The 21,006-nt window shown below is 39.3% G+C and overlaps 1 long non-coding RNA gene across 1 annotated transcript in view; it reads right to left on the bottom strand.

Moving 5' to 3' along the window:
* LOC121816999 (uncharacterized) overlaps nucleotides 1-19,803 on the bottom strand; it is a 108,628-nt gene extending 88,825 nt beyond the window's left edge. The window contains exon 1 of the long non-coding RNA XR_006056767.2: nucleotides 19,687-19,803. This is a non-coding gene — a long non-coding RNA (uncharacterized LOC121816999). The remainder of the gene's footprint in view (nucleotides 1-19,686) is intronic.
* Nucleotides 19,804-21,006: the final 1,203 nt, after the last annotated feature.

Raw genomic sequence — 21,006 nt, 5'->3', positions numbered from 1 at the left:
AATTCTTCATTTATTTGGAAGAAAAGCATAAAATAGTTGAATAGTTAAAATTTTAGGCTAATTAATTTTTAATTAATGGAAAATACCAATATGCACCATGACCCTTATTTTTCTTGCTCTTAAAAGAAAAAATGGCATTAGCTGAAACAAATACACACACTAACAGCACCACCCACAGAAACTTGTATTTAGGTAGGTTGTTTGAACACTGTAATGTCAGTTTCAAAGTTAAGTTTCTTTATGAAATAAAACACAAACTCAATATTTATTGCTATTTCCTGTTTCTTGCTGAATATTTAGTTAGGCATTTTTGCACTGATTGAAAGAGATAGAGAACTGTCCTAACAACCCAAGCAATGGGGGCTTTTGGGGAGGATGCATGTGGTCTGAAGCTAGAAGAGAAAACCCACTGAAAACTGAACTGCTCTTTCTTGCTTTCACCCATTGAGTTTTAGTTTCTCTCTAGGTGTCTTTTTTGGCTCTTATCTTCTGGCAGATTCTTTTGTTTATTTAAATCTTTCACTCCCTCCTGACTTCAATGTGTCATTGCAGACTCTCTGGCCTTCCTATGTATACATGATGAGTATTCATCTCTACATGATCCTCGGGGAACAGAAAACATCCACCCATAGGTCACAGTGATGCTCACCTTGATGCACTTGGTTTCAGGTAGATGCAGTGAGGTCATGTAATACAAGCTATGGCTGAAGAGTTCCTCATATCTCCAGCACAAATAGGTACTTAGGTACATATTTAACTAGGAATGACAAATGGATATATATACATTACCATGTCCAGCTTGTCATCATAAATTACAGTTATTGGGGACCTCAACAAATTACTCCAAGATGTCAAAAGTGATACTATATATAGGGTACAACTGTCTAAGATAGTTTCCCAAGATACTTATTATTAATCTCTTAGCTGGATATTATTCCAGTATTTTTATGTAATTCACACACATTTCATGAATTGTGACATATACAGTTGCTACACATCATCATATCTCAGGAGTTTCTATTTCTAGTTTTATTGAGTTGAGGGAAAAGGGGATAGAGAATACATGGATTTTTTTAAAAAAGGAAAAGTAAACTCAAATTGTCAAATTTATTTGCTTTGATCAATGCATATATACAAAGGCAGAAATATTTAGTGGGTACCTGTGAGCCCAGGGGTTTCTCCCCAGAATGTTTTTAACAGACTTTTCTTTGCAATATCCTTCTTTCACTAAGTATTTTCAGTTGAATGTATTTTAATCGCTAGGAAGAGGCAGCCTGAACACTGAGCTTATCCCTGGTACAATCATGACCTTTCACGGCAATTCATGGATCATGCTGTTCCAAGCAAGTTGTAGGAAATGGAGAAAATTTATTCTAAAAGCTAGTTCTTTGAAAAGATAAAAAATACTGACAAACATTTGGCCCCACTCATCAAGAGATAAAGGAGAGGAACCAAATCAACAAAATCAGAAAAAAAGAAGTTACAATTGACACCACAGAAATACAAAAAACCTTGAGACTCCTTACTACAAGCAACTATGTGTTAATAAAATGGACAATCTAGAATAAATGGATAAGTTCTTAGAAAGGTACATTTTCCAAGTCTGAACCAGGAAGAAATAGAAAATATGAACAGACCAATTGCAACTGCTGAAATTGAATATACAATTTAAAATCTCCCACCAAACCAAAGTCCAAGAGCAGATGGCTTCACAAGCCAATTCTATCAAACATTTAGAGAAGAGTTAACACCAATTTTCTGAAACTATTCCAAGAAATTGCAGATAAAGGAACACTTTCATTCATTGTATGAGGCCACCATCACCCTGACATCAAAATCAGACAAAGGTACCACAAAAAAGAAAATTATAGGCTAATGTCACTGGTAGTAAAGTGTCTGTCTGCAATGCGGGAGACCTGGGTTTGAACCCTGGGTTGGGAAGATCTCCTGGAGAAGGAAATGGCAACCCACTGCAGTATTCTTGCCTGGAGAATCCCACAGATGGAGGAGCCTGGTGGGCTACACTCCATGGGGTGGCAAAGAGTCGGACACGACTGAACGACTTCACTTCCACTGTCAACACTGATGAACATAGACTCGAAAATCCAACAAAATACTAGTAAACTGAATGCAATACATTATATACAATACAGTATATTAAAAGGATCATATATCATGATCAAATTGGATTTTTTGTATGGATGCATAGATATTTCAATAGCGGCAAATCAATGTGTGATATACCACATTAACACAATGAAAAATAAAAGATATATGATCATCTCAGCAGATGATAAAAAGTTTTTAATTCAACATCTATTTGTGATAAAAACTCTTCAGAAAGTAGACATAGAGGGAACCTACCTCAATATAATGAAGGTCATATATGACAGACTTGTAGCTAACTTCATACTTAATGGTGAAAAGCTGAAAGTTCCCTTCTTCTCCTCCTGCCCCCAATCCCTCCCAGCATCAGGGTCTTTTCCAATGAGTCAACTCTTGGCATGAGGTGGCCAAAGTATTGGAGTTTCAGCTTTAGCATTAGTCCTTCCAATGAACACCCAGGACTGATCTCCTTTAGGATGGCCTGGTTGGATCTCCTTGCAGTCCAAGGGACTCTCAAGAGTCTTCTCCGACACCACAGTTCAAAAGCATCAATTCTTTGGTGCTCAGCTTTCTTCACAGTCCAACTCTCACATCCATACATGACCACTGGAAAAACCATAGCCTTGACTAGACAGACCTTTGCTGGCAAAGTAATGTCTCTGCTTTTGAATATGCTATCTAGGTTGGTCATAACTTTCTTTCCAAGGAGTAAGTGTCTTTTAATTTCATGGCTGCAGTCACCATCTGCAGTGATTTTGGAGCCCCCCAAAACAAAGTCTGACACTGTTTCCCCATCTATTTCCCATGAAGTGATGGGACCAGACGCTATGATCTTCGCTTTCTGAATGTTGAGCTTTAAGCCAACTTTTTCACTCTCCTCTTTCACTTTCATCAAGAGGCTTTTAGTTCCTCTTCACTTTCTGCCATAAGGGTGGTGTCATCTGCATATCTGAGATTATTGATATTTTTCCCGGCAGTCTTGATTTGAGCTTGCGCTTCTTCCAGTCTAGTGTTTCTCATGATGCACTTTGCATACAAGTTAAATAAGCAGGGTGACAATATACATATAATAAATTATTACATGGACATAAAAAAGAATGAAATTATTAAATCTGGAGCAAACAGACATACCTAGAGGTTATCATACTAAGTGAAGTAAGATAGACAGAAAAAGACAAATATCTTATGTCACTTACATGTGGTATCTAAAAAAACGATACAAATAAATTTATTTATAAAACAGTAAGTTGACTCACAGACCCAGAAAACAAATTTATGGTACCAAACGGGAAAGGGGGACTGGAGGAAGGGATAACTTAGGAGGTTGTGATTAACAAATACATAATACTATATGTAAAATAAACAACACAGACCTACAGTATAGCACAGAGAATTATATTCAATATTTATATATAATAATTTATAAAGGAAAAATTATAAAAAGCAATATATATGTGTGTGAGTGTGTGTGTGTGTATATATATATATATATATATATGTGTGTGTGTGTGTATATATATATATATATAGAGAGAGAGAGAGAGAGAGAGGCTTCCCAGGTGGTACTAATGGTAAAGAACCCATCTGCCAGTAGAGGAGATTGCAAGAGACATGGGTATAATCGATAGGTTGGGAAGATTTCCTGGAGGAGGGCATGGCAACTGACTCCAGTATTCTTGCCTGGAAATCTCCTGGACAGAGGAGCCTGCTGGGCTATAGGTCATGGGATTGCAAAGAGTAAGACATGACTTGGCAAAAACAAAAAGCAAAAAAAAAAACAAAAACAAAAACAAAAACAAAACAAAACAAAAAAACACAGGAAAGCCTACTTAGAAGTTATCAGAATGCAGGTAACCAAGGAGAGAAAAAGTAACATGATCAATGAAAATAATTTGAAAATGAATAAATACATAGGTATGTATAATTGAATTACTTTGCTGTAAGAATTGGATATGTCTTAAATTACTTAGCACACATACATACTGTTGTTGTTCAGTCACTCAGTTGCGGCCGACCCTTTGCGACACCATGGACTGCAGCACACCAGGCTTCCCTGTCCTTCACCATCTCTTGGAATTTGCTCAAACTCATGTCCATTAAGTCAGTGATGCCATCCAACCATCTCATCTTCTGTCATCCCCTTCTCCTCCTGCCTTTAGTCTTTCTCAGCATCAGGGTCTTTTCCAATGAGTCGGCTCTTCACATCAGGTGGCCAAAGTATTGGAGCTTCAACTTCAGCATCAGTCCTTCTACTGAATATTCAGGATTGATTTCCTTTGGAATTGACTGGTTTGATTTCCTTGCAGTCCAAGGGACTCTCAAGAATCTTCACCAACACCACAGTTCGAAGGCATCAGTTCTTCAGCTCTCAGTTTTTTATTGTCCAGCTCTCACATCTGTACATGACTACTGGAAAAAACCATAGCTTTGACTATATGGAACTTTGTCAGCAATATCTCTGCTTTTTAATATGCTGTCAAGGTTTGCCATTGCTTTTCTTTCAAGGAACAGGTGTCTTTTAATTTCATGGCTGCAATCACTGTCTGCAGTAATTTTGGAGCCCAAGAAAATGGTCTGTCATGCTTTCCATTGTTTCTACATCTATTTGCCACGGAATGATAGGACCAGATGCCATAATCTTCATTTTCTGAATGTTGATTTTTTTTTAAATTTTTACTTTATTTTACAATACTGTATTGGTTTTGCCATACATTGACATGAATCTGCCACAGGTGTACATGAGTTCCCAATCCTGAACCCCACCCCCCCACCTCCCTCCCCATATCCTCTCTCTAGGTCATTCCAGTGCACCAGCCCCAAGCATCCTGTATCCTGTATCGAACATACACTGGCGATTCATTTCTTACATGATAGTATACATGTTTCAATGCCATTCTCCCAAATCATCCCACCCTCGCCCTCTCCCACAGAGTCCAAAAGACTGTTCTATACATCTGTGTCTCTTTTGCTGTCTCGCATACAGGGTCATCATTATTTCTTTCTAAATTCCATATATATGTGTTAGTATACTGTATTGGTGTTTTTCTTTCTGGCTTACTTCACTCTGTATAATCGGCTCCAGTTTCATCCACCTCATTAGAACGGATTCAAATGTATTCTTTTTAATGGCTGAGTAATACTCCATTGTGCATATGTACCACAGCTTTCTTATCCATTCATCTGCTGATGGACATCTAGGTTGTTTCCATGTCCTGGCTATTATAAACAGTGCTGCGATGAACATTGGGGTACATGCGTCTCTTTCAGTTCTGGTTTCCTCGGTGTGTATGCCCAACAGTGGGATGGCTGGGTCATAAGGCAGTTCTATTTCCAATTTTTAAGGAATCTCCACACTGTTCTCCATAGTGGCTGTACTAGTTTGCATTCCTACTACAGTGTAAGAGGGTTCCCTTTTCTCCACACCCTCTCTAGCATTTATTGCTTGTAGACTTTTGGATCGCAGCCATTCTGACTGGCGTGAAGTGGTACCTCATTGTGGTCTTGATTTGCATTTCTCTGATAATGAGTGATGTTGAGCATCTTTTCATGTTTGTTAGCCATCTGTTCGTCTTCTTTGGAGAAATGTCTATTTAGTTCTTTGGCCCATTTTTTGATTGGGTCATTTATTTTTTGGGAATTGAGCTGCAGGAGTTGTTTGTATATTTTTGAGATTAGTTGTTTGTCAGTTGCTTCATTTGCTATTATTTTCTCCCATTCCGAAGGCTGTCTTTTCACCTTGCTTATAGTTTCCTTTGTTGTGCAGAAGCTTTTAATTTTAATTAGATCCCATTTGTTTATTTTTGCTTTTATTTCCAGTATTCTGGGAGGTGGATCATAGAGGATCCTGCTGTGATTTATGACGGAGAGTGTTTTGCCTATGTTCTCCTCTAGGAGTTTTATAGTTTTGAGTTTATTTTTGTGTATGGTGTTAGAAAGTGTTCTAGTTTCATTCTTTTACAAGCAGTTGACCAGTTTTCCGAGCACCACTTGTTAAAGAGATTGTCTTTAATCCATTGTATATTCTTGCTTCCTTGTCAAAGATAAGATGTCCATAGGTGTGTGGATTTATCTCTGGGCTTTCTATTTTGTTCCATTGATCTATATTTCTGTCTTTGTGTCAGTACCATACTGTCTTGATGACTGTGGCTTTGTAGTAGAGCCTGAAGTCAGGCAGGTTGATTCCTCCAGTTCCATTCTTCTTTCTCGATTGCTTTGGCTATTTGAGGTTTTTTGTATTTCCATACAAATTGTATGATTATCTCAATAGATGCAGAGAAAGCCTTTGACAAAATTCAACATCCATTTATGATAAAAACTCTCCAGAAAGCAGGAATAGAAGGAACATACCTCAACATGATAAAAGGTATATATGACAAACACAAAGCAAACATTATCCTCAATGGTGAAAAATTGAAAGCATTTCCCCTAACAAGACAAGGGTGCCCACTTTCACCACTACTATTCAACATAGTTCTGGAAGTTTTGGCCACAGCAATCAGAGCAGAAAAAGAAATAAAAGGAATTCAAATTGGAAAAGAAGAAGTAAAACTCTCTTTGCAGATGACATGATCCTTTCCATAGAAAACCCTAAAGACTCCACCAGAAAATTACTAGAGCTCATCAATGAATATAGTAAAGTTGCAGGATATAAAATCAATACACAGAAATTCCTTGCATTCCTATACACTAATGAGAAAGTAGAAAAAGAAATTAAGGAAACAATTCCATTCACCATTGCAACGAAAAGAATAAAATACTTAGGAATATATCTACCTAAAGAAACTAAAGACCTATATATAGAAAACTATAAAACACTGATGAAAGAAATCAAAGAGGACACTAATAGATGGAGAAATATACCATGTTCATGGATTGGAAGAATCAATATAGTGAAAATGAGTATACTATCCAAAGCAATCTACAGATTCAATGCAATCCCTATCAAGCTACCAACAGTATTTTTCACAGGGCTAGAACAAATAATTTCACAATTTGTATGAATGTTGAGTTTTAAGCCAGCTCTTTCACTCTCCTCTTTCACTTTCATCAACAGGTTCTTTAGTTCTTCTTCACTTTCTATCAGATATCTGAGGTTATTGATATATCTCCCCACAACCTTGATTCCAGTTTGTGCTTCATCTATCCTGACATTTTGCATGATGTACTCTGCATGTAAGTTAAATAAGCAGGGTGACAAGATATACTCCTTTCCCAATTTGAACCAGTCCGTTGACCTGTATACAGGTTTGGCAGGAGGTAGGTAAGGTGGTCTGGTATTCCCATCTCTTTAAGAATTTTCCACAGTTTGTTGTGGTATACACAGTCAAAGGCTTTAGCATAGTCAATGAAGCAGAAGTATATGCTTTTCTGGAATTCTCTAGATTTTTCTATGATCCAATGGATGTTGATAATGTGATCTCTGGTTCCTCTGACTTTTCTAATCCAGCTTGTACTTCTGGAAGTTCTTGGTTCACATACTGTTGAAGCCTAGCTTGAACAATTTTGAGCATTACTTAGACAGCATGTGAAATGCGTGCAATGTATGGTAGTTTCAGCATTCTCTGACATTTCCCTTCTTTGGGATTGGAATGAAAACGGACCTTTTCCAGTCCTGTGGTCACTGCTGAATTTTCCAAATTTGCTGACATATTTATTGAGTGAAGCACTTTCACAGCACCAACTTTTAGGATTTGAAATAGCTCAGCTGGAATTCTATCACCTCCACTAGCTTTGTTCAGTGCTTCCTAGGGTCCAGTTGACTTCACATTCCAAGATGTCTGGCTTTAGGTGAGTGATCATGCCATCATGGTTATTTGTTTTGTTTTGTATAATTCTTCTATGTATTCTTGCCACCTCTTAATATCTTCTTATAATCATATGTGTGTGTGTGTGTGTGTGTGTGTATAATTGAACTACTCTGCTGTACACCCAAAAATAACATATTGTAAATCAACTATACTTCTATAATTTTTTAAGGTAAGTCTGTCTTCATCATTCTGGTCTTTAAAGTCCCCAAACTGCATAAGAAGTAGGAAAAGTAGAAAGATACAGCAAGAGGCCAAGCTCCTTCTGGAATAGGGGCATCTATGGATGGATAGGTAGGGATCAGGGATCCAGATGATCAAGTCCCACTCTACCTGCTTTCAAGTTCCTGCAGGCTGTCTGATTAACCAAGCGGTTCATAGGAAAACAATTAATAGTCTGGTTTGCAAAAGCTCTACTGAAGTGCTGATCTTGTATTTATGTGCACGCATCTGGTATTTGCAAATCTGCAACAACAGAGGCTCTGACCAGAGCACATTTCCTTAGCAGGGAGATTCACTGTCGTGTAATGGAAAAAAGCCCTGGAATAAGAATCAAGGCATTAGAACCTGGATTTGTCCTCATGAGCTGCTTGACCTTTGGCCTTTATGGGACTGGGTTCTTCATCTGAAAAATGCAGGTGCTTTTTAAAAATTATTAAACAGTGAAACACCCACCCTATTTTCCCTTAAAATGAAATTGTAAATAGAAACCTAGTATGTTCAAGATTTTATGCTGAGTGGCGATACTCATCAAGCTTTCTTTTCAGTCTTAGAGAAGTCCCTGAACATCTTCTGCCAGAGTCTTAGGACTCAGAAGAGAGTCAGATATGATCAGATTATCATAGTGCTTCCTGGGCTGTGCTCCCAAAGATTCTAATTCAGAAGTGTTGGGGGAACTGCCTAAGAATCTGAATTTTTCATGTCCCTCCCTCACTAAGTGATTCTGACATGGGTCAGTATCTCTGAGGGCCTCTTGGTCTGTTACTTTAGTTTTGTGAAATTTCCCTTGGATAATCTGTACTTATAAAGATTAAAACAGTATCTTACTTCAAAGGGTTTTTTTTTGTGAAAATCACATGAGACAATGTATGCAAAATTATGAATTTTAAAAAGACATCTGTTGAAAGATGATTTAAATACCTGACAGACTATAGAATACTATACTCTACTAAAAATAGCTTCATGTAAAACTGCAATCCAGATAGTGTAAGAAGGAAGCTTTAATTCCAAAACGTCTATATGAAGATCTTCTAGAAAGAACAACTCTATTTGGGGGGTGTCTTTTTCTAACAAAAAAAAGTTATATTTACTGAGTAATTAAAGTGAAACAGTTCTTAAAAGAATAGTACTTTTTATAAGTTTTCTTTTAGGAATGTCTGTGTAACAGGGGGATATAAAGAGACTCTTAGCTATTAAATTGATGCTCATTCCAAACAGACCTTTAATTTGACAAGAGGTAGAGGGTCTCTGGCTCATTTTCACTGCATATGAAGAGCATTCCTTTTTTTTTTTTGATGAAAACACACTTATGCACATTCGAAGACATTCAGCTGTGGGATATATAATGTTCAGTTTGACACTAAAACACTTGTTCATTTCAAAAGTCTTCAGAGCTGTATTCCCACATCTATAATGTAAGAACCCAGGGACTTCCCTGGTGGTCCCATGGTTAAGACCACGCTTCCACTGCACGTGGTATGGCCTCGATTCCTGGTCTGGGAACTAACATCCCACATGCCCCATGTCCAGAAAATTAAAAACAAGCAACCAGATCACCTCTAGGTCCTTCAACCTAAGTGTAAGCCTTTGCAGTATATAAACAGCACTCTGGAGGGGCTAAATTACTTCAAAACATCCATATAAGAGGGGGGGAGGCTATTGTTTGTCTTGTTGTCTTCAGTTTTTGCAGGAGCTGATATTTCTTATGATTCTCTAGAATTTCCTGATTTAACAGTCACTATCCATCAGCCTGGGCTTCCCTGGTGGTTCAGTGATGAAGAATCCACCTGCCAATGCAGGAGACTCAGGTTCAATTCCTGGGTCAAGAAGATCTCCTGGAGAAGAAAACAGCAAATCACTCCTTTATTCTTGCCTGGAAAATCCCATGGCAAGAGGAGCCTAGGGGGCTACAGTCCATGGGATCTCACAGAGTCAGACATGACTTAGCAACTAAACAACAATTCATTAGCCTATAACCAGGAAAACAGTTCATTAGCCTACAACTGGAAGGTACGCGTAGCCTTTGCTTCTGACGCAGGCTCCTCTCAGATCTAGTGAACTGTAGAAATGGGATGATTGATATTTTCAAAGTGGGTCTTTCTGAAGCAAGATGCAGCATATCTTGCTGCAATATATACAGTAGACCATTTGCAGCAAGAACAATCCGAACTTTCATCACATCATCATGCCAAGTTTCTCTTTCCAATGATAATTTCCTTTTGATCGAATCTTTATAAAATATAGGCTTTCTTATAGCTTTATAGTTATGGAGAATAATAAAAGCATGCAAATAAGTTGTGCCATATTATATTTCCAAATAGAATCAAATGAGAATGCTTTCAGGAATTTAGTCAATATGCCTTCCAGAGCCCTCACTTCTTTATACACATGCAAACACGTATTTCTCCAGTTTCCCACTGACACCATGTGATGCATGCTGAGGGCTCAGTTATTCCTCAACTCCAGAATTTCTGTGTGGATAGATGAAGGGGAAAGCTATTTCAAAGGAAGTAGAATAGAAAAGTGTGGAGTAGTAAAAAGTTGCTCTTGAAAGAATTTATGATAAATCAATAACCCTTTCTATCTCTGGCATATCCTGATGTAGGGCTTTCAGTAGATTTTTTTTTTTTATAATTGCCTTTGAATATCTTCTGTGTTTCCTCCTATAGCCTGGACATCTTCCTTGCACCTGTGTTTTCTCTTAACAACTGGCATAGAAAATGTTTTCCTTTGGTTGTGTGACAGCTGGTAACCTTAACTTTTTACCTCATTGTATTCTTCTGAGCTCATTGTTTTGATTACCCTACTCTTCTAAATGTGGTACAGATATGTATTGTACCATGGGTCCTCTGCAGAGTTCTTTGGGCCTAATCAGTAATATGACCAAGTGAATGAACACACACACAATGAATACTTAATAATGATAAAATGTCCCATTCATGTATCTCATACATGTTATCACAGGAATTACGGCAGAAAGTTTCAATCTGAAATCTTGAATTATGACTTTTTATAGCTGACTATCTTAGGGAGTCTGTTAGCAAAAACAAGCTCACCCAAGCCAGCATGAATAAAGGGGTTGTCTCACGTCTTTTCACTGTGAACTAGGAAGTTAGATTTTTCCTGTTTTCCCCTCTTCTTGTCACTATGGATGTCATTCATGTCTTCAGCTAGTGTCTCTGGTTGTCAATTCCCAGAAGAGAGAACCAGATGGGCTCAGGTGTGTAATCTCACTGCTGGAAATTGGTGGGGAGCAGAAAATACAAGAAGAGGCATGGAAACTGGGCAGAAATGATATTTCTGGTAAATACCAATGCTACTTTCTGAATTTTGGTTGTAATATCTACATCTTTTTTTTTTTTTCCTAATGTACTTCCATAGTTAAAGCATTTTTTAAAACCTGATGAATTAACTTCATTAGGATCTTTGTTCTGTTACTATCACTATTATCTTCTGATGCTATGCTGGTCTTGGGCCAGACTGCCCCCATCTTTGTCCGCTTCTCTTGCTCTGGTTCCTATGGTCCCATTGCCTGCTTCCTACAGTAGTTAGGGTTAGCTAATAAATGGTACCCACAAGACCAGGGTAGGTGGAAGGGAGATGCATGGGTCTCTTTCCTCTTTTCCTACTTCGGTATCATTTTTTTTTTTAGTGTTAGCAACCTTCTCGGTGTCCCCAGCTCCTATGGGCCATAGTGGTTCCAGCTTCCTCTCTGCCCCAGCCCCTGGCTCTCATAAGGGCTCTCTCCCTTTGTCTTTTCAGCTTAAGGGTAGATGTTGTTTCCTGCTGTTGCAAATCAAGTTGCCCTCACTGTCTGTGCCCTCTCTTATTCTCATCTTCCACCTCACCTATGTAACTAGTCCTTGTTATTAAATTCCCTCTGGTTTAAATAATTAAGGGTGGTTTATGTTTTATTATCTATCCCCTCCCACTCTCAGGTACTGATTCTCTGGTGTCAGTAGTTTGTATTAATACGGTACATAAGATGACTGCATGCATGGGTGCCCAGTTGTTATGTTGTGCCCAACTCTGTTCAACCCCATGGACTGTAGCCCGCCAGGCTCCTCTGTTCAGGGGATTCTCCAGGTGAGAATACTGGAATGGGTCGCATGCCCTCCTCCAGGGGATCTTCCCAACTCAGGGATTGAGCTGCATCTCCTGCGTCTTCTGCACTGTCAGGCGGATTCTTTACCTCGCAGTCACCTGAGAAATCACATTTGGTAAGACTGATGAACTGACAGTGGTACATTATTATTAACTAAGCCCATAGCTTACTTTAGGGCTCACTCTTCATATTATGCATTCTACATGCTTTGATAAATATATAATGATATGTATCCACCAATATAGTATCATAGAGGAATCTTCTGTGTTCCACCTATTTATCCTTCACTTCTTTCTTCCTTCTCCATCCTACTGGTAACTCCAGGCTTTTTACTATTTCTATAGTTCACCTTTTCAGAATGCCATATAGTTGGAATATACATCCTTTTCAGACTGGCTTCTTTTTACTTAGTAAATATACATTTAAGTTTCTTCCCTATATTTTTGTGGCTTGATAGCTAATTTTTTTAAATTGATGAATAAATCTCCATTCAGACCACCTTAGCTGCCTCCAAAGAAACCTCTATGAAGGTCAAGAAGCAATAGTTAGTACTGGACATGGAACAATGGATTACTGGTTCAAAATTGGGAAAGGAGTACATCAAAGCTGTATATGGTCACCCTGATTATTTAACTTCTACGCAGAGTGCAACATGCCAAATGCCAGGCTGGATGAAGCAGAAGCTGGAATCAAGCTTGTCAGCAGAAACATCAATAACCTCAGATACACAGATGACACCACCCTTACGGCAGAAAGTGAAGAGGAACTAAAGAGCTTCTTGATGAAGGTGAAAGAGGAGAGTAAAAAGCTGCCTTAAAATTCAACATTCAAAAAATAAAGATGGTGGCATCTGGTCCCATCACTTCATGGCAAATAGATGGGGAATCAAAGGAAACAATGACAGACTTTATTTTGGGGGGCTCTAAAATCACTGCAGATGGTGACTGCAGCCATGAAATTTAAAAAAAAAATTGCTCCTTGGGAAAAAAGCTATGACCAACCTAGACAGCATATTAAAAAGCAGAGACATTACCTCGCCAACAAAGGTCTAGTCAAAACTATGGTTTTTCCAGTAGTCATGTATGGATGTGAGAGTTGGACTATCAAGAAAGCTGAGCACCAAACAATTGATGCTTTTGAACTGTGGTGTTGAAGAAGACTCTTGAGAACCCCCTGGACTGCAAGGAGATCAAACCAGGCAATCTTGAAATCAGTTCTGAATATTCATTGGAAGGACTGATGCTGAAGCTCCAATACTCTGGCTACCTGATGTGAAGAACTGAATCACTGGAAAAGACCCTGATGCTGGGAAAGATTGAAGGCAGGAGGAGAAGGGGACGACAGAGAATGAGATGGTTGGATGGCATCACTGACATGATGGACATGAGTTTGAGCAAACTCCAGGAGATGTGAAGGACAGGGCAGCCTGGCGTGCTGCAGCCCATGAGGCCACTAAGAGTCAGACACAACTGAGTGACTGAACAACAGCAGAGCTCCTCCTGGACTTCTCCGGTAGCCCAGTGAGTGGCACAGAATATACCTGCCAGTGCAGGAGACATGGGCTTGATCTCTGGGTTGGGAAGACCCCCTGGAGGAAGAAATGGCAGCCCACTCCAGTAATCTTGCCTGGGAAATCCCATGGACAGAGGAGCCTGGTGGGCTGCAGTCCATGGGGTCGCAAAGAGTTGAACATATCATTGGAACTAAACAACAACAGCAACAATGTTCCATTATATAGATATACTACAGCTTGCTTATCTACTTACGTATTAAAGGATATCTTGGTCGCTTTTGTGTCTGGCACTTATGAATAAAAGTGCTATAAACATTTGTGTACAGACTTTTGTGGACATGTAAATTTTTGACTCACCTGAGTGTATAATTGCTGGGTGATATGGTAAGAGTGTGTTTAGTTTGGTAAGAAATTCTCAGGCTAACTTCCAAAGTTGGTATGCCATTTTGCATCCCCACCAGCAATGAATGAGAGTTCCTTTTGCTCCACATCCTTGCTAGCTTTTCAGGGTTTCAAATTTTAGCCATTTTAACCACATTTTTTGTCTGTTTGGCTATCAATGTTAACTTAATCTTTTTTTTTTTTTCTTTTCTGGCACAAAAAAATTTAGCTCAATGGCTATGTTATATCTGTTGGTAAGATGCTTTGTTAATTGTTACTATTTCTTAAGGACTTATATTTTGAAACATCTGTTATGTATTTGCTTCTTTTGGGTCTCATTGCTTCTTTGGTCACAGTTAGTCTTGTGTTTTATTTCTTAATTGGTAGTAAAATCCAGAAATCAAGGATGGTTGTGTGTGTGTGCGCGTGTGTGTGTGCCTGTGTACATTTGCTTGTGTGTTGCAGTGTACGCCAACACATCCACATCCAAGGCAGGAGAACAAGACATATTTCCTGTATTTTCTGTGACAACTATCCTGATCCATGCTTTCTTTGTTAAATATGTAGACCAGTAAGCCTAAATCATTAGTTACTAAGGCAGTCTATAACTCACAAAAGAGGAACAAGATTGTACTTTTCCATTATAGTTTTGGAAAATGTTCTAGGGCTTAACCTATTTTTGCTGCATCTCTCATGTTCATTTCCAATACTCCAACCTCAGTTCTAGCCTTGCTGTCACTTGGTTCACATCAGTAATCCTCCAAGTGAAATTTCTGCCTGCACGTTCTCATTCATTTACTCCACGACTACGATACAAGGTCTTGACAAATCTACCACAGGTCAACATTATGCTAATCAGTGGGGGTAGAGAGACCAGTGAGATATGGCCTCTGCCATCTAAAATATTATATTGTAGTATTATATTGCCATACAGTAGGAGAGAAAATTAGGCAATGACATAATCAGAACAGAATTAGTAGGTCAGACAATACAGATATCACACAATAACAACATACTTACTCATGAATACCCTCAGGTAATTAGTTTTCGATGGAAGACTGGTTACTATGTCAATAACTCCCACAAGAAAAAAATGAGGAGGACCTTGACCAACTCATGGGCAAAGCCTTTATGTGGGAATTTAGCCACATAAAGTACAGTGTAGATCTTGGTTGATCAAAAATCCTTCAGTGGATTTGAACTTACTTTTAAACTAATAACAGATGCCTTAGCTTGAAAATTGAGGCCATTCATGTCTAGACCTTTGCCTCCCTCTCCAACCCTGTCACATTTTACTTCTGCAAACCTATTGTATGTATAGTCAAACTAGGCTGTTCACTGTCTTCTGCAGAACCCCATGCCTTACTCTGCTCATATCATTCAACCTATAAAATTCCCTCCTCACCTCTACCTGTCAAAAACTTTACCTATTGTTCCAGTTCAAATAACAGGATACTTGTAAATATATTGGGATCTCTCCAAACACATTCTTTCTCCTGATTTCCTCAATCATTTATAACACATATTTTTCTCTTTGTGTCTTATCCAAATGTGAATCTTTGCATTGTTTGCATAGTTATATAGTGCACTTTAATAGATGAGAAGTCTCTTGAGGGTTTTTTTGCCCCATAAAGTATCTAGCACAGGGCTGTGACCATAACATGATCTCAAGAAATATTTGTTGAAGGAGTGAGAGCTTGAGTTCTCCCTCTCTGTGAATGTTAGCTGAGTCTTCAGATGTGCAGTTTGAGAGCTTAACTCTTAGGGAAGCATAAATCTCATTGTCTTTCCAACCGAGAGGTTCAGATTTAACTGAGCAATAAAAAACATACTCTCTGTTCTACAGAAAAAAAAGCAAGTGTCTGTTTAGAACATTGCTTGTTCTTTTTGCAAGTTTCCATTAAGGTAGTATATAACACTATAAATATCTTGCATCTGGACCTGCAATAGAGCTATAGTTGTTTCCCCTCTGGCTCTGACTGTTCTAGCCTGTGTCTAGAAATTTTGGGTTGTATGCAGAGGCAAGTCAGAAGTCTTCCCTGTAAAGGGGATAGAAGGAAGAGGTCCATCTCTAGGGGTATCCATGGAAAGGGAACATCAAGCGTGTGGAGTCACCACACGGAAATGGCAAAACCATACCCACATGCATGTGCACGATCTACCAACCCACAAAACGGTTCCTCATCTGTCTAAAAATATGAGTTGTTAGTGAATAGCCTAGGTGTGTGGTAAAACACTAGGCTCTTTTGCATCTATGATTACTTTGAAATAAACAGGCTACCAAATTTGTCAGCAAAGAGATGGCTTGATGAGAGTAGCGTTGGGGAGAGGTAGTCAGTGTACTGATGAGTGCAGAGAAGGGGTCCTTGCCAAGAAGCTTATGTTTGAAGTGCAAGGTAACAGGGAGACCTTGAAGAAGGAAGGAAAACTAATAAAGAGCAGTACTTTAGGAAGTTTGCATGGCAGTGTTTCCCCCAACCCAGAGAAGTTGACAGGAGAGGTGGACCTTTGCAAAGAGGGCTTGTGTTTGCAATGAGCCCAGAGGTTGCCCTCTGGTCTTCAGCTCTGTGTTCTCTGGCAAATGTTGTAGCCCTGCCCTGTCTGGCTTTTTTTGGTGTGTGCTCTGCCCTTCTAGTTTGAAGGTCCACTCAGCTCTGAAGGTGGGGATGAAGGTGTCAGAAGCACAGATGTAGCAGTTGATCCCTAAGAGGGAATCTGGTCAAATGGAAGATGCAGGACTCAAGTACTAAACCTTGGGGGAGAGAAAGGAAAAGGAGTCAGCGAAGAATCAGAGGCCTCTGTAACAGATCTTGAGATAAACACTGGATCAGGCTATACAACCAGCAAAAGCAAGTGAGTTTCAAGAAGAAAGGACTCTTCTTTGGGATCAAAGGCAGTGAGTCTATGAAGCATCTAGGAAACCTGTACCATGACCCCGGTTAAAATTAATGACTCTCTCATCTCTGCATACCCTGAACAGCTCTTATTTTTGTAGGCTCATATATATAATCGAGTCCATGACCTTTTATATGCATGTTACTTAAGTAATTATAGGTTTATGAAATAAATATCATTATCATCATTGTTATTCACTGGTTGACTGCAGATGAGGAAGCTAAACTCGGAAAGGTGAAATAACCTATTTGGGTTTATGCAGCTGGTCAGTCAACCTGGGATTAAAACTCAGGTCTGTTTGTGTCCAAAGTCTGAGTTTTTAGTACTAGTAGTCATTGGTGGCACTTGAGTTTTGGTTTGTATGTCTCCCTCCCCTAAAAGTTAAGACCCTTTTTCAACTGCTTCTTTGATCTTCACCACCTCATACACACAGTAAACATACAATGTCGATTAAATGGGTAAGAGAGAAATGGAATGAAAAAGAACAGACTCTCAGCACGGATGACAGAGACATAGTAATTGGTACCTCATGAAGTCAGACTGCAAAGGAGTTACCTCTGACCTAAGCTAGATTTACTCTTCCCTCTCCTGGGTAGTCGGGATGCATCCTCAGATTCCCATTTCCATTTCTCTGCCTGGGCTAAGATTTATCGAGCAGCCATCCCGTAACCGTAATTGTTAAGGGTCAGGTTCTAAAACTAGAATAACGTTGGACTCACTGGCCCTTACCATGTCCTGAACATGCTGTCTAACAACACTTTTATTTGCATAGAATTTTCTATAGTTTTTTTTTTTTAATGCTTTGTAGACTAATCTTGGTAAGAGAAAACTCAAGGACCACTGAGTGAAATTGAAGCACTTTTGCTCACTTTGAATATAACATTGGATTTGCCCTTCCTTGTCATCTGAAAGAGGCTACCTACATGACTCATCAATGGAACAGCAACAAAACTGAGTGAAGAAGGACTGCAGATCCTTGGATAAACACAATCTACAAAAGATCTGAGTGAACCTATTTAGAAATAGCCCTTTGCAAATTAGAGTTGGATTTTCCCCTAGACGAGTGAATGTTGGGTGATATTTATTTTTTTAATATAAATTTATTTTAATTGGAGGTTAATTACAATATTGTATTGGTTTTGCCATACATCAACATGAATCTACCACAGGTATACACGTGTTGGTATACTGCCTTTTTGGAGAAGGCAATGGCACCCCACTCCAGTGTTCTTGCTTGGAGAATCCCAGGGATGGGGTCGCACAGAGTCAGACACGACTGTAGTGACTTAGCAGCAGCAGCAGCAACTGCCTTTTTATTTAAAAAAGTGTGTATGCTGGAATTTGCATTTGAATGAAACACAGGGATCACTAGCTTCACAGTGGCTCACACAGATGAGAAAACTGAGATTAGCCAACTGATTTAAAAAATCCTCAAACTAAGAAGGTGGGGAGTACACCAGGGCACTTGCCCTATCCTGTGTTCTGGTTACCATGGCAAACTGCCACCCAGCAACCCTGTGGCCCCATTCTCTCAACTCCCTGGAGACAAAATTCTGAGCTTTTCAAAAGTTTCTTATACTGGGGCCATACAATTTATTTTAAGATGTTAATCCCAGCACCCACTTTTTGATGGATATATCATACAGTAATTAGGGGGACTTTTTAAAAGAGCCATGTTAATTCAGCGACTTAAGAGATGTCTACTGAACTTCTGTTATGCGCCAGGCACTGTGCTAAAACCAAGGGACACAGTGGTGAGCAATGCGTGGGCCCTGGACTCCAGATGCTCAATGAGAGTAAAACTGGCTTCATGTTCTGCTATTTGGGAGCTTAACCTTGGGTTAATTACCTAACCTCTTGGATTTTCAATTTTCCTTATCGTACAAGGGAATGATATCTCATAGAGCTTTGTATAAAAGTACACATGAGAATCCTAACATACAGGAGCTCAGCAAATGGAGCTATTATTAGAGGCTAATTTTATAAGCAAGGAAGCTATGGTCCAGGAAGGCCGAGCTATTTGTGGAAGGTCACACAGTTGTGGGCAATCTGATTCATCATCCGGTCCTGATTAAATGGCTGGGATTTTCTGAGCATGCCCAGCAAAGAACCCTTCATTTACATTTTTCTGAATACTATCTCATGCAACAATTGCTTTCTATGGCATTTTGTTACACTGAAATCTGCTTGAATGTTGAAGTGGATGACAAAATAACCAATGATGATTTAGCAGGTGTTAAGGGGGATAAAAGTGGATATTCTTGACTTGAATTCTTCATCTCTTATAATGAAAGAAATCTCAGAGGTCATTCAGATAAATACTTTGTATGTATAGGTACTGGCTTTCTTAAAAGCTGTCTGGTGTTAATTTTCAAGGATACTTATTAATTATCAGAAAATCATCTTATTAAAGCATGCTCAGTGTGATAGAGCTCTCCAGTTTAGAAAACCATACATTTTCAAATACTGTGTCCTTTTCAGACCATCATGGTAGGTTTGTTTCTGTGTAAAGTAAGTTGAAGAGGTTACCTGGTAGCCATGCAGTAATATTCAAGTAGTTTTAGAAAGATCGAAATTTCAGGGCAAACCAAATTTTCATAAGTAGTCGTATGTTCTGCTATCCTATACCACATTTCATTTTAAGAAAAAAAAAAAGTTGTTACCTTTTTCGGGACTGAGTTTGACTGAGCTCACTCTGGGACCAAGGTTAGGAAGGGTCATCTTCAGGATTAGACTTTCACCTCTCTTCTGCTCCTCAGCCACCATCTCTTCCCCAGGGTATCTCGGGATCTCTGGGAGCTTGTTATAAACGTAGATTCATCCAGACCAACTGAAGCTGATCTTCTGGGGGAGGTGCGGGGTGGGTTTGAGAAAACCCACAACTTCACCAAGCTCTCCAGGCGGCTTACCTCCTAATAAAGTTTGAGAACAACTTCAGGTGTGTCTGTTTATTGTCTTACTCTGGCCCCTGTGTGAAAAGAGTGGTTCTCAAACCAGGTTGCCGGGAAGAACCACCTGGAAAACCTTGAAAAAATGCTGTTGCCAGAGCCACACCCCTAGTGATTTGGAATAGCTGGCTTGGGATGGAGCCCAGCCATCATTGTTTTCTCCAGGGGATTCTCCTGTGAAGCTGAGAACTACAGCAGTCCTTCTGGGCTGCCCCCCACCCCAGGCCTTTTTCACACCCTCCCTCTCTCCCAGTATCGTGCTTTCTTCCACCACTTTCCAATTTGCTGTTTACTTGCTTTGTACATCCCCCATTCTTGACAGATGGGATTCACAGACCGCTTGGCCTATGAAAAATGATACCGTAAAACCTGGAAAGCAGGAAGTCACTCTGTATTTAACGTCTGTATTGCTTACTTGTAACCTCCAGGAAGGTTGTGTTCTACGCACCATCCTGTAATCCAAATGATACCCTTTGCACCTGGCTCTGCGATTCTGATTATGAGGTGACACACCTTAAAAATAAAACAGCAGAAAAAAAGAAGGATTGATCCTATCGCTGCTGATGTTTCCATTTGCTACTATGACATGGGGGAGTGCTGGGACACCTATCATTGGGCCATATGCTATATTGCCTGTAACCTTTGGAGACCCAGTTTGAAGACAAAAGTTGTCCCACTTCTTTCATTCCATGACATGTGGAGATTTACTTCCTCTTCTGGATCTTAGCGATCATTGTCTTGTGCATTATCTTCATTTATAAATATTTATTGGATGCAGGCCCTACTGGGATGAGAATGATCTACAACCGCATGCAACAATATGCATGATTCTTCCTAACATAATGCTGAACAAAAGAATTAAACCCCAAAGCAAATGTACTGTTTTATGTAAAGTAAAAGCAACTACAAAACTAATCTATGCTGTGATAAATCAGGGTTATGATTATCCACTGGGATGTATTGACAAGTAGAGGCACAATGGAGGGCTTCACTGGATCATGTTCTATTTGTTAATCTGGGTAATGTGCTGCATTT

Source organism: Ovis aries, chromosome 17, assembly GCF_016772045.2.
Source record: "Ovis aries strain OAR_USU_Benz2616 breed Rambouillet chromosome 17, ARS-UI_Ramb_v3.0, whole genome shotgun sequence".
NCBI classification, from domain to species: Eukaryota; Metazoa; Chordata; class Mammalia; order Artiodactyla; family Bovidae; genus Ovis; species Ovis aries.
The sequence above is the reverse complement of the archived record's forward strand: the minus strand, read 5'-3'. Positions and strand labels throughout refer to the sequence as shown.